Raw genomic sequence first — 11394 nt, 5'->3', positions numbered from 1 at the left:
GTACTAAAGAGAGAGAGAGAGAGAGAGAGAGAGAGAGAGAGAGAGAGAGAGAGAGAGAGAGAGAGAGAGAGAGAGAGAAACCAGCCACAGGTACTAAAGAAGAGAGAGAGAGAGAGAGACAAACCAACCACAGGCACTAAAGAGAGAGATTCAGCCGCTAGTATCAAAGAAAAGATCCAGCCACAGGTACCAGAGAGAGAGAGAGAGAGAGAGAGAGAGAGAGAGAGAGAGAGAGAGAGAGATTTCCTCCCGAGATAATTGAATAGTAGATTAAGCGGTCGGGAGCATTTTCCAATTATTCCTTAACATGCACCAGAGTAGTTTTTCATCCGAGGTAATTTGTTTGTTTATTGTTATTAACAGGAGGCATTTTCATTTTGCTCTAATTGCTAATCCAGTCGATGTTGCTTTTAAAAAATTAATTTTAATTTCCTTGCGTTATTTTTTCTATGCCATCTGTGACTTCCTGTTTAGATGTGCAATTATTATTTTTTTCTATTGTTCTGTCATTTGTAATTTTGTGAATTAATACAGAATTTAGGCCAAAGGAAATTAGGAGTAGAAAGGTTTGAAAGGCGTAATAGGAGGAAAACTTCGCAGTTGCACTATGAGTCAATTGTTAGGAGAGGGTAGAAAGTAAGGTGGAAGAGAGAGAATATGAAAGGTGGTATAGTAAAAGGAACGAAAGGGGTTGCAGCTAGGGGCCCAAGGCACGCTTTAAAGAACCTTGAATTATGCCTACAGTGCACCATATGAGATGCACTGATGGCACTACCCCGCTACGGGGTTTTTTCATTTATAATGAAGTGAGACAAATACAATTCTTTAATTTCCCTAAGAATTTTCTTAATGTTGAAAATACCGTTTGCATATGTTTATGCCACTTTACTTTCAAATATTATATGCTACCAATAACTTGTTAAATTTGGTTTAATTTGTGAAAGCATTACATATTCTTAAGTTAAAAGTTAAAAAGTTAAAGTCTTCGTGGGCCTTGGAAGGCTCATAGGGCCGGCACTGGGAGGGAGAAGTCCAGATGCCTAAGACACGTGGCCAGTGTGTCGCTAGGCCCACTGTTTAACTCTCCAGCCCGAGGGCTGGTACCTATTTCCTTACTAACCCTCTCGAGTTTTCAGACCGCTAGGCTGGCGGGCTACCGGGTTTATGCAATGACGCCATCCCCAAGCCGCCAGTGAGCGGCGGGATTTGAACCCCGGTCCTCTCGACTGGTAGGCGAGAACCTTACCTACGATTTCAGTGTCAAAGTTATTTTTTATCATCAGGGGAAGAAAATAAATATGTCATGGCGTCTTGGGTTATTCGGAACGATCGTATTTATTTATCTTGTGTTGGAGGGGATATCTGCTCCTGACAGCCCCCTCTCCCCAACTCCCATCTTTTTTTTCTCTCTCTCTCTCTCTCTCTCTCTCTCTCTCTCTCTCTCTCTCTCTCTCTCTCTATATATATATATATATATATATATATATATATATATATATATATATATATATATATATATATATAAATATATATATATATCCCTCAGTTTCTTCTTCAGTGGACAATCTCTCTCTCTCTCTCTCTCTCTCTCTCTCTCTCTCTCTCTCTCTCTCTCTCTCTCTCCTCAGCCCCCGATTGCCGTAAATTGCGGAAATGGGGAAGGAAAGCACTCCTCCGGACCTCCTCCAAGTGGACAATTGCCGTGATACTCGGGCAATTTACCTGTGCCTAACAGATTTTCCTGAGGTCCTTGGATTGTCCTGCGTGGAATAGGATCAGAGAAGGATCTCGTAAACAATTTAATGTGGGTTTTCATCCTCCTCCGCCTCCTTGAGGATGGAGAGAATGATAAAGATTTAGCCTAGGGTCTTAAGTGCTTGTTTCGATTTGCTTTTACTTTGCTTTTGCTTTCGTCTTGTATGAAACCGAGTGCGTTTGGAATGTTTGCTTGTAGCACGGTTATTTTTCTTTAGAAGAACCAAAGGAATTGTCTTGGTAAAGCGATGGTAATTTTATTGTTTTTATTTGAGTGCTTGCTTCGATTTGAATTTGCTTTCGTCTTGCATGAAACCCAGTACGTTTAGAATGGTTGCATAGAGTAGGTTATTTTTCTTTGAAGAACCGAGGAAACTGTCTCTGAAAATGATGGTAATTTTAAATGTTCTTGTTTTATATCGCGTCTGTTAAAGTTTTTGCAATTAATATTCCCGTATGCCTTTTGATTCCAGTACACTCATTGCCGTGGACTGATGGAACTTATCTAGTCGTCTTCATCGTTAGGTATACTAAACCTCCTTTTCGTATGTAGTGTATCATTACAGATTTATAAATAGGAGTATCGAGTATGTGTAAGAAATGAATGAGATATGCCCAGTGCCTAATATTTTTAACTTGGTGCTGATGAAGACTTTTGCACCTCAATCATGTTATTTAATGTTATGGAGAGTTTTACTCTAGACTGACATACAAAACATTTTGATTGAAAGCATTGCTTTGATTGATGTATAAGACAGTGACTGAGGTTCTGTTCTGTTCTGAACCCAATTTTTCAGTTCAGGTAACTGTTAAAATTAAATGAGAAATTATTATTATTATTATTATTATTATTATTATTATTATTATTATTATTATTATTATTATTATTATTATTATTATTATTATTCAGAAGATGAAGAACCCTATTCATATGGAACAAGCCCACCAAAGGGCCATTATTGACTTGAAATTCAAACTTCCAAAGAAGATGGTGTCCATTCGAAAGGCGTAACAGAAAGAGAAGATCAGTCACAAGAAAAAAAAAACAGATAAATCAACGAATTAATAAAAAAATAAAAATAAGCAAAATATTAAAATCCAAGTTGAATTGTATTAGAGTAGCAATGCATTGCACCTTCGCTTGACCTTCTGAAGTTTCCAATTGCACGACAAAAATGGTGAAAACAGTGATACAAAAATGAATGATCAAAATCACAAGATGGTGATGGCAACGAGAAAGTAATCACTGCAGTGGCCACCTACCCCCTTTTTTCTTCTAATTTAGTTAATGGCTGGACTGGACCTCATTTGGTAATTGGTTCATTTTCCAGAGGAAAGGGGCAGCTATGGAGAGTTTAAGTTTATTATTAAAGAGAAGGCGCTCGCAGATGCGTAAGAAGGCGGGGCGCGGGGGAGGGTTACACCGCAGGCACCCATACAAAGAGAGAGAGAGAGAGAGAGAGAGAGAGAGAGAGAGAGAGAGAGGCAGGCATCCTTGTAAATGAAACAAAGCATTGCACGATATGCGGGTAAAAGGACATCGCACACGCTCTCTCTCTCTCTCAGAAGAACAATACAGGGACCGCCTCACACTATGCTCAGATTGGTAGCTCTAATTAAACGTGCAGCTCTCTCTCTCTCTCTCTCTCTCTGCTCACATGAACAGTTGAGTTTCCTTTAGATGTCATGCAAATTGTCATTCTGTACGAAATGGCTCCATGGTGTGACATGTTCCAGTTATTATCTGTGGGGACATTTTGTGTTCGTATGTGTGTGTGTGTGTGTGTGTATCTCTGATGAATGAAATTGTATCGTTTTAATGAAGTCTGGTGAATTGTTAGTGAATTTAATTTAATATATCGTTGGTAATGAAGTTATTTTAAACCATTAAATGCCTCCAATCAGACTCGATACACAAGGTATTTTTCCCCGTAGCGGGTATTGCTGTCAGTATACCTCATATGGTGCACTGTAAGCATTATACTTAAGGATCTTTGGAACGTGCCTTCGGTCCCTAGCTGCAACCCGTTTCGTTCGTTTTACTGTACCTCCTTTCATATTCTCTTCCATCTCACTCTCCACCCTCTCCTAACAGTTGATTCATAGTGAAACTGCTTTGAGGTTTTCCTCCTGTTACACCTTCTAAACCTTTTCTTGTGAATTTCCATTTCAGCGCTGAGTGACCTCATAGGTCCCAGTGCTTGGCCTTTGGCCTAAATTCTATATTCAGTTCATCAATTCATAATTTTTTTATCCAGACATGACCTGCATTAAAAAAAAATATTCATAGTAGCATGATTCTTCAAATGGACAAACAGATCCATTATTATGTAACTAAAAATATAATTAGACATAAATCTCTTCAGAAAACTGTCGAGAAACTCTACAGGGGAAATCTGGTAGGAGAATCGTACAGATTCTCTCTCTCTCTCTCTCTCTCTCTCTCTCTCTCTCTCTCTCTCTCTCTCTCTCTCTCTCTCTAGAGATTCATTTCTAAATAGATGTAGTTACACAACTGTGGTGTCGTTTCTACAGAATCTGCGTTGTTGATAGTATTTGCGAATATTTCTGGTTTTACTTTTAAGGTCGTATAAGTGTGCGTCTATATTCATAAAATTCTAAAAATATTTATTTTAGAATGAAATTTTTTTTTAAAGATTTTTATAGTTTTCTGAAAAGAAAACTATTGTGCCGACGTTGTCCGTCCGCACTTTATCCTGTCCGCACTTTTTTCTGTCCACCATCAGATCTTAAAAACTACTGAGGCTAGAGGGCTGCAAATTGGTATGTTGATCATCCACCCTCCAATCATCGTAAATACCAAATTGCAGCCCTCTAACCTCAGTAGTTTTAATTTTATGTAAGGTTAAAATTGGCCATAATCGTGCGCCTAGTAACGATGTACAGTAAGCCAGGCCACCACGGGGCCGTGGTTAAAGTTTCATGGGCCGCGGCTCATACAGCATTATACCGAGACCACCGAAAGATAGATCTATTTTCGGTGGCCTTGATTATACGATGTACAGAAAACTCGATTGCGCCGAAGAAACGTCGGCGCATTTTTTACTTGTGTATAGTTTTTCCCCTCAACTGAAACCTGAAAGGGATGATTTATAAACGAACGAGTTTAGCTGAGAAATGACTCCCTGTCACACCCCAGAAAAATCCAGAAACCCTATTTATTGAAGAGCTAAAATTTTTCATTCAAGGATTTTTTATTATTCTCCCCGAAAACTGAACCATGAAATGGATGATATATACACGAAGGATTTTTTTATTTAAATTACATATTTTGTTTAAGGAATTTATTTAGGAATTTTATTTAAGGATTATATTTAAGGAAAAAATTTATATTGAAGGAAATTATTTGGGATTTTATTTAAGGAAAAATTTTTTATTTAAATTTTTCATATAGGGATTTTATTTAGGGATTTTGTTGAAGGAAAAATTTTTTATTTAAGGATTTTATGCAGGGATTTTATTTAAGGATTAAGGAAAATTTTGTATATAAGAATTATCTTTAGGGATTTCATGTAAGGATTTTATTTAGAGATTTTTAAGGATTTTATATAGGGTTTTATATAGGGATTTTATTTAAGGATTTTATTTAGGAATTTTATTTAAGGATTTCATTTAAGAATTTTATTTAGGGATATTATTTAAGAATTTTATTTAGGAATTTTATTTAAGGAGTTTATTTAGGGATTTTTAAGGGTTTTATTTAAGAATTTGATTTAGGGATTTTATTTAAGGAATTTATTTAGGCATTTTTAAGGATTCTATTTAGGGATACCATAAAGGGTTTTTATCTAAGAATTTTATATAGGAATTTCATTGAAGAATTTTACAGCTTATAGGGATTTATTTATTTAGTCACGGATTTTCCTATTTTTCCCCCCAAAACTGAAACCAACAAGAGATGATTTATACGCAAGGTCCGGTGTCCATAGCAGCAAAAGCTTTCACGGGCGGACGTTAGCATCCCGATCAATTTGTCTCCCGCACACGGCAGCGTCGTGTCTGAGTTGACAGTGCCAACTTGTCTCTATACATCACCTCGCTTCGGCGGATGGCGGCACTCGGTGCCACGGGGGCCAATTTTTGTCGTGGCGATTTGGAGAGAGGCGAATTTGCGAATGTTGTATTGTTTATGTGTGTGTGTGTGTGTGTGGAGAGAGAGAGAGAGAAGAGAGGTAAATTAGTTTAGGCTTAATGAAACATACGAGAAGAGTTTATATTCATGTATGCATGTATAGTACATACTAATTATATATATGTGTATATATACATATATATTATATATATACATATGCACATATGTATATATAAACATATATATATATATGTATATAAGCATATATGTCTATATATACATATGTACGTATGTATGCATATATATATATACATATGTATATATACACACATTTATAAATACATATAAAAATATAAGAGTATTGAAAATACCAAAATAGAAGTGATTCTGACGTACCGTGGAAGATTTTCACAATTCAGTCCAGCGGATGCTATTGGCAGCCTTCCTGCTGCTGCTGCTGCTGCTGTTCCTGCTCCTGCTGCTGCTGCTGTGCTGCTGTTGCTGAGCTGTGAAAGGCTGTTCCGGGGCCCCCAAGATATCCTAACTCAATAACCCCTTTCGGAGTCTCGATTCCCGTTGGTCAGCGATCGCGGAGTGACGCTTCCCGCTTTTCGTTTTTTTTTTTTTTCGTCCGTGCGTCTTTTTATTCTTTCTCTTTTGTCTTTTGTTTCCTTATTCGTTTATTCTGTTTTCGTTCTGGCGCTTATATTTATCGATGCTTTTTTGTTATTTGTTTCTCGATTGTGTAAATACTTATGTATCGTTTGTGTATTCTCTTTGCGTTCTCGCCGATGGATTTCCTCTGTTGGTGTCCCCTCTTCCTCTTGTGTTCCCTCTGTTGTATTCCCTGTTCTTCTACGTTTCCCTCTGTTGCATTCCCCCGTTCCTCTTGTTTTCCCTTTGTTGTTTTTCCTGTGTTGGCATGCCATGTTCGTCTTCAGTTCCCTTTGTCGCTGTAGCCTGTTCCCCTTGTTTTGCCTTTGTTGCTGTCCCTGATCCTCTTGTTTTCCTTCTGTTGCCATCCCCTGCTCCTCTTGTTTTCCCTCTTGCTGTCCCCTGTTCCCCTTGTTTTCCTTTTGTTACTATCCCCTGTTCCTCTTGTTTTCCTTCTGTTGCATTCCCCTGTTCCTCGTTTTCCCTCTGTTGCTGTCCCCAGTTCCTCTTGTTTTCCCTCTGTTGCATTCCCCTGTTCCTCGTTTTCCCTCTGTTGCTGTCCCCAGTTCCTCTTGTTTTCCCTCTGTTGCATTCCCCTGTTCCTCGTTTTCCCTCTGTTGCTATTGCTTATTCTTGTTTTCCATCTGTTGCTATTGCCTGCTCTTGTTTTCCCTGTTGCTCTTGTTGTCCCTCGGTCGCTATCCGCTGTTCCTCTTGTTTTCCCCCCCTCCGTTCCTCTTGTTTTCCCTCTGTCGCTATCCGCCGTTCCTCTTGTTTCCCCCCCCCTCCGTTCCTCTTGTTTCCCCCCTCCCGTTCTCTTGTTTTCCCCCTCCATTCCTCTTGTTTTCCCTCTGTCGCTATCCGCCGTTCCTCTTGTTTTTCCCCCCTCCGTTCCTCTTGTTTTCCCCCTCCATTCCTCTTGTTTTCCTCTGTCGCTATCCGCCGTTCCTCTTTTTTCCCCCTCCGTTCCTCTTGTTTTCCCTCTGTCGCTATCCGCCGTTCCTCTTGTTTCCCCCTCCATTCCTCTTGTTTTCCCCCTCCGTTTCCTCTTGTTTTCCCTGTCGCTATCCGCCGTTCCTCTTGTTTTCCCCCCTCCGTTCCTCTTGTTTTCCCCCTGTTCCTCTTGTTTTCCCCCTCCGTTCCTCTTGTTTTCCCCTCTGTCGCTATCCATAGTTCCTCTTGTTTTCCCCTCTCCGTTCCTCTTGTTTTCCCCCTCCGTTCCTCTTGTTTCCCTCTGTCGCTATCCGCCGTTCCTCTTGTTTTCCCCCTCCGTTCCTCTTGTTTTCCCCCTCCGTTCCTCTTGTTTTCCCCCTCTGTTGCTGTTGTTTTCCCTCTGTCGCTGTCCACCATTCCTCTTGTTTCCCCCTCCGTTCCTCTTGTTTTCCCCCCTGTTGCTCTTGTTTTCCATCTGTCGCTATCCGCCGTCCCTCTTGTTTTCCCCTCTGTCGCTCTCCGCCGTTCCTCTTGTTTTTCCCCTCATTTGCGTGAACCACCTTGCGGGGAAATGAACGGAGACGGAAAAATACTATCTATGGCCTCCGACGGAAACGAACTCCCGGCGCCAGATCATCGGTCGAAAATTGCAATACCAGCTCCAATCACTTTTGCGGAATTGAATCTGGGGAGTTTCTTTCTTTCGTGGTGGAGGGGTTGGGTGGGAGGGATGGGGAAAGTCGGGGAGGGGGTTGCTTGGCTGGAAAGGGGAAATGAAGTGAAGGGGGAGAGGAGGGGAGGGGTAACAACTTACCTCTTTCTTTTTTTTTCAGTCTCTCTCTCTCTCTCTCTCTCTCTCTCTCTCTCTCTCTCTCTCTCTCTCTCTCTCTCTCTCTCTCTCAGGATATTTCAGTTCCTGTTTTTGTGTCTCCTCTCTCTCTCTCTCTCTCTCTCTCTCTCTCTCTCTCTCTCTCTCTCTCTCTCTCTCTCTCTCCCTCCCTCCTCCTCCTCCTCCTCCTCCTCCTCCTCCTCCTCCTCCTCTCTCTCTCTCTCTCTCTCTCTCTCTCTCTCTCTCTCTCTCTCTCTCTCTCTCTCTCTCTCTCTCTCTCTCTCAAGGAGACACATCTCTTTCCCATCATTGTTTCATCTGATATGATGAGTTTGTTCTATTGGACCAAATTGAAAATGCTGCAAGCCTGAGGGTGGTCTTCAGATTGGAGGGCTAGTTTTTCCATTTGGGTTGTATTTATTTACCTTTTTCGCTTTGGTCAATAATATTTCAAAGGAAATTTTGAGATTTATTTACCTTTTTTGGCTTTGGTAGATAATATTTCAAGTTAAATTTTGAGATTTATGTACCTTTTTCTCTTTGGTAGATAATATTTCAAAGTTGCTTTTGAGATTTATTTACTTTTTTTGGCTTTGGTAGATAATATTTCAAAGTTATTTTTGAGATTTATTTACCTTTTTCTCTTTGGTAAATAATATTTTAAAGTAAATTTTAAGATTTATTTACCTTTTTGTCTTTGGTAGATGATATTTCAAAGTAAATTTTGAGATTTATGTACCTTTTTCTCTTTGGTAAATAATATTTCAAAGTTACTTTTGAGATTTATTTACCGTTTCCTCTTAGGTAAATAATACTTTAAAGTAAATTTTTGAGATTTATGTACCTTTTTGGCTTTGGTAGATAATATTTCAAAGTTACTTTTGAGATTTATTTACCTTTTTCTCTTGGTAAATAATATTTTAAAGTAACTTTCGAGGCTTATTGTTATATTTATAATGGCAGGTGAGGGACTGTGCACATTTTTTTTCATGCCAAAATATTATGGCGTACGTTTTTATATGTTATTGTTTTTAAACTGGTCAAAATATTTTCTTAAGAGAAAGAGAGGGAGAGAAAAATAAAGCAGTTCCTAGATACACATATTTAAAGTTAATCTTTGTAAACGTTTTCACTAGACGAAGAGAGCGAGAGAGACACAACTCAGTTGTTATATGCACATATTAGTGAGGTTAATCTTTGTAAAAATGAGATTTTGCTGCATTCAGTCAGATCTTTTTCGTTTGGAAAACGTAGTGAATTTTCCCTATGATTCACATTTTACAGTTTTAATGTGAAACATACATCAATTTTTATTTTGTAAACAGTGTATTTTTAGTGCTCTGAAAAGAAAACTCTTGTGCCGGCTTTGTCTGTCCGTCGGCACCTTTTGTATCCGCCCTCGGATCTTAAAAACTACTGAGGCTAGAGGGCTGCAAATTGCTGTGTTGATCGTCCACCCTCCAATCATCAAACATACCAAATTGCAGCCCTCTAGCCTCAGTAGTTTTTATTTTATTTAAGGTTACGTGTAGCCATAATAGTGCATCTGGCAACGATATAGGACAGGCCACCACCGGGCCTTGGTTAAATTTTCATAGGCCGCGGCTCATACAGCATTATGCCAAGACCATCGAAAAATAGATTTATTTTCGGTGGCCTTGATTATACGACGTACAGAAAACTCGGTTGCGCCGAAGAGACTTCGGCGCATTTTTAACTTGTTTGTTGTTTTTCGGCACAAAAACATTCCTTCTTCCAAATGAATTCTAATGCTTTTGTGAACTGAAAAAGCCCTTTTTTTCTGTGTGTATCTGACATAAAGGTTTTTCTTTCTTTCTTATAGACTTTTTTTGTTGCATCTTTTTACCAAAAAAGGTTTCTTTTGTTCATCTAAATGTAATTCTTAAGCTTTGAGTCTGCACACTATTTAGCCTTGTTCCTGTATTCTGCTAAAAGCTTTTGTTGAAATGGAAGTCTATTTTTTTGTCACTGCGCAGAAAAAAAATTGTCAACCAGAAAAATGTGATTACAGAGGCTTAGCTGGTGCTATCAACTTGAATAGGCATTTCTGGTGCTTTCATTTTGCCAAGTAATAAAATTACTGTCCCGCTAAATTGTTCGCGATGGCGGAAAAATAAAATCTTGAATGAAATGTAGGTCCGTTGTTCTTTTGGCTTTAATTTTATAAAAAAAAAAATCATTGAGTTTTATACTCATTAAAAAGATGCTATATGCTTTGAGTGTGCGGTTTAGTAATTTTCCTGCTGTCATTTCAAAAAAATGGCAATGTTAATAATTATAATTCTCTTGTCTAGCCAGCCGGAGAAATATTCTGATAGTCGCTATAAGAGTGTATTATTAATTTTTCGTAAACATCCAGGTGGCCATATTTTGTTAGTAATTTTTTCCTTGCTTGACTGTTTCAAGTTTTAAAAGTCATTATGTTAATCCTGCTAATTTTGTCAAATGGCCAGTTTGTAAATTAATATTGCAGATTATATATTGTAAATGTGTATGTATTTTATAATTGTTCATTGTAACCGAATGTAACACACTTAGAATGAGAAAATTGAATATTACGTGTCTTCCATTACCAAAAGGGATTTTCCAAGAGTTTTTTTTTTCGTATCCTTATTGTTAACAAATGTCATTAGTTTTGCAGAACATATTCTAAGGCTGTGCCTGATGTAATTGAATGTTTTGATGTAATTTCTAATTTATATATATATATATATATATATATATATATATATATATATATATATATATATATAATATATATATATATATTTACATACATACAGTGTATATATATATATATATATATATATATATATATATATATATATATATATTATATATATATATATATATATATATATATATATATATATATATATATATATATATATATATATATATATATATATATATATATATATATATAGAGAGAGAGAGAGAGATGAGAAAGAGAGAGAGAGAGAGAGAGAAAGAGCAGTCACTTTTACCATTCTCACACCCACGAAGAAGGAGCATTGTCCTATGATCGACGAACAGCATACAACAGAATGGGATATTGATGTTTGGTGAAGGGGAGAGAGAGAGAGAGAGAGAGAGAGAGAGAGAGAGA

At 37.9% G+C, this 11394-nt stretch overlaps 1 long non-coding RNA gene across 1 annotated transcript in view; it reads left to right on the top strand.

The window, feature by feature from the left end:
• The window catches only part of LOC136838417 (uncharacterized), a 592657-nt gene that overhangs the window by 305952 nt on the left and 275311 nt on the right, over nt 1-11394 (top strand). The window lies entirely within an intron of this gene.

Source organism: Macrobrachium rosenbergii, chromosome 5, assembly GCF_040412425.1.
Source record: "Macrobrachium rosenbergii isolate ZJJX-2024 chromosome 5, ASM4041242v1, whole genome shotgun sequence".
In the NCBI taxonomy this organism is placed as follows: Eukaryota; Metazoa; Arthropoda; class Malacostraca; order Decapoda; family Palaemonidae; genus Macrobrachium; species Macrobrachium rosenbergii.
The sequence above is the reverse complement of the archived record's forward strand: the minus strand, read 5'-3'. Positions and strand labels throughout refer to the sequence as shown.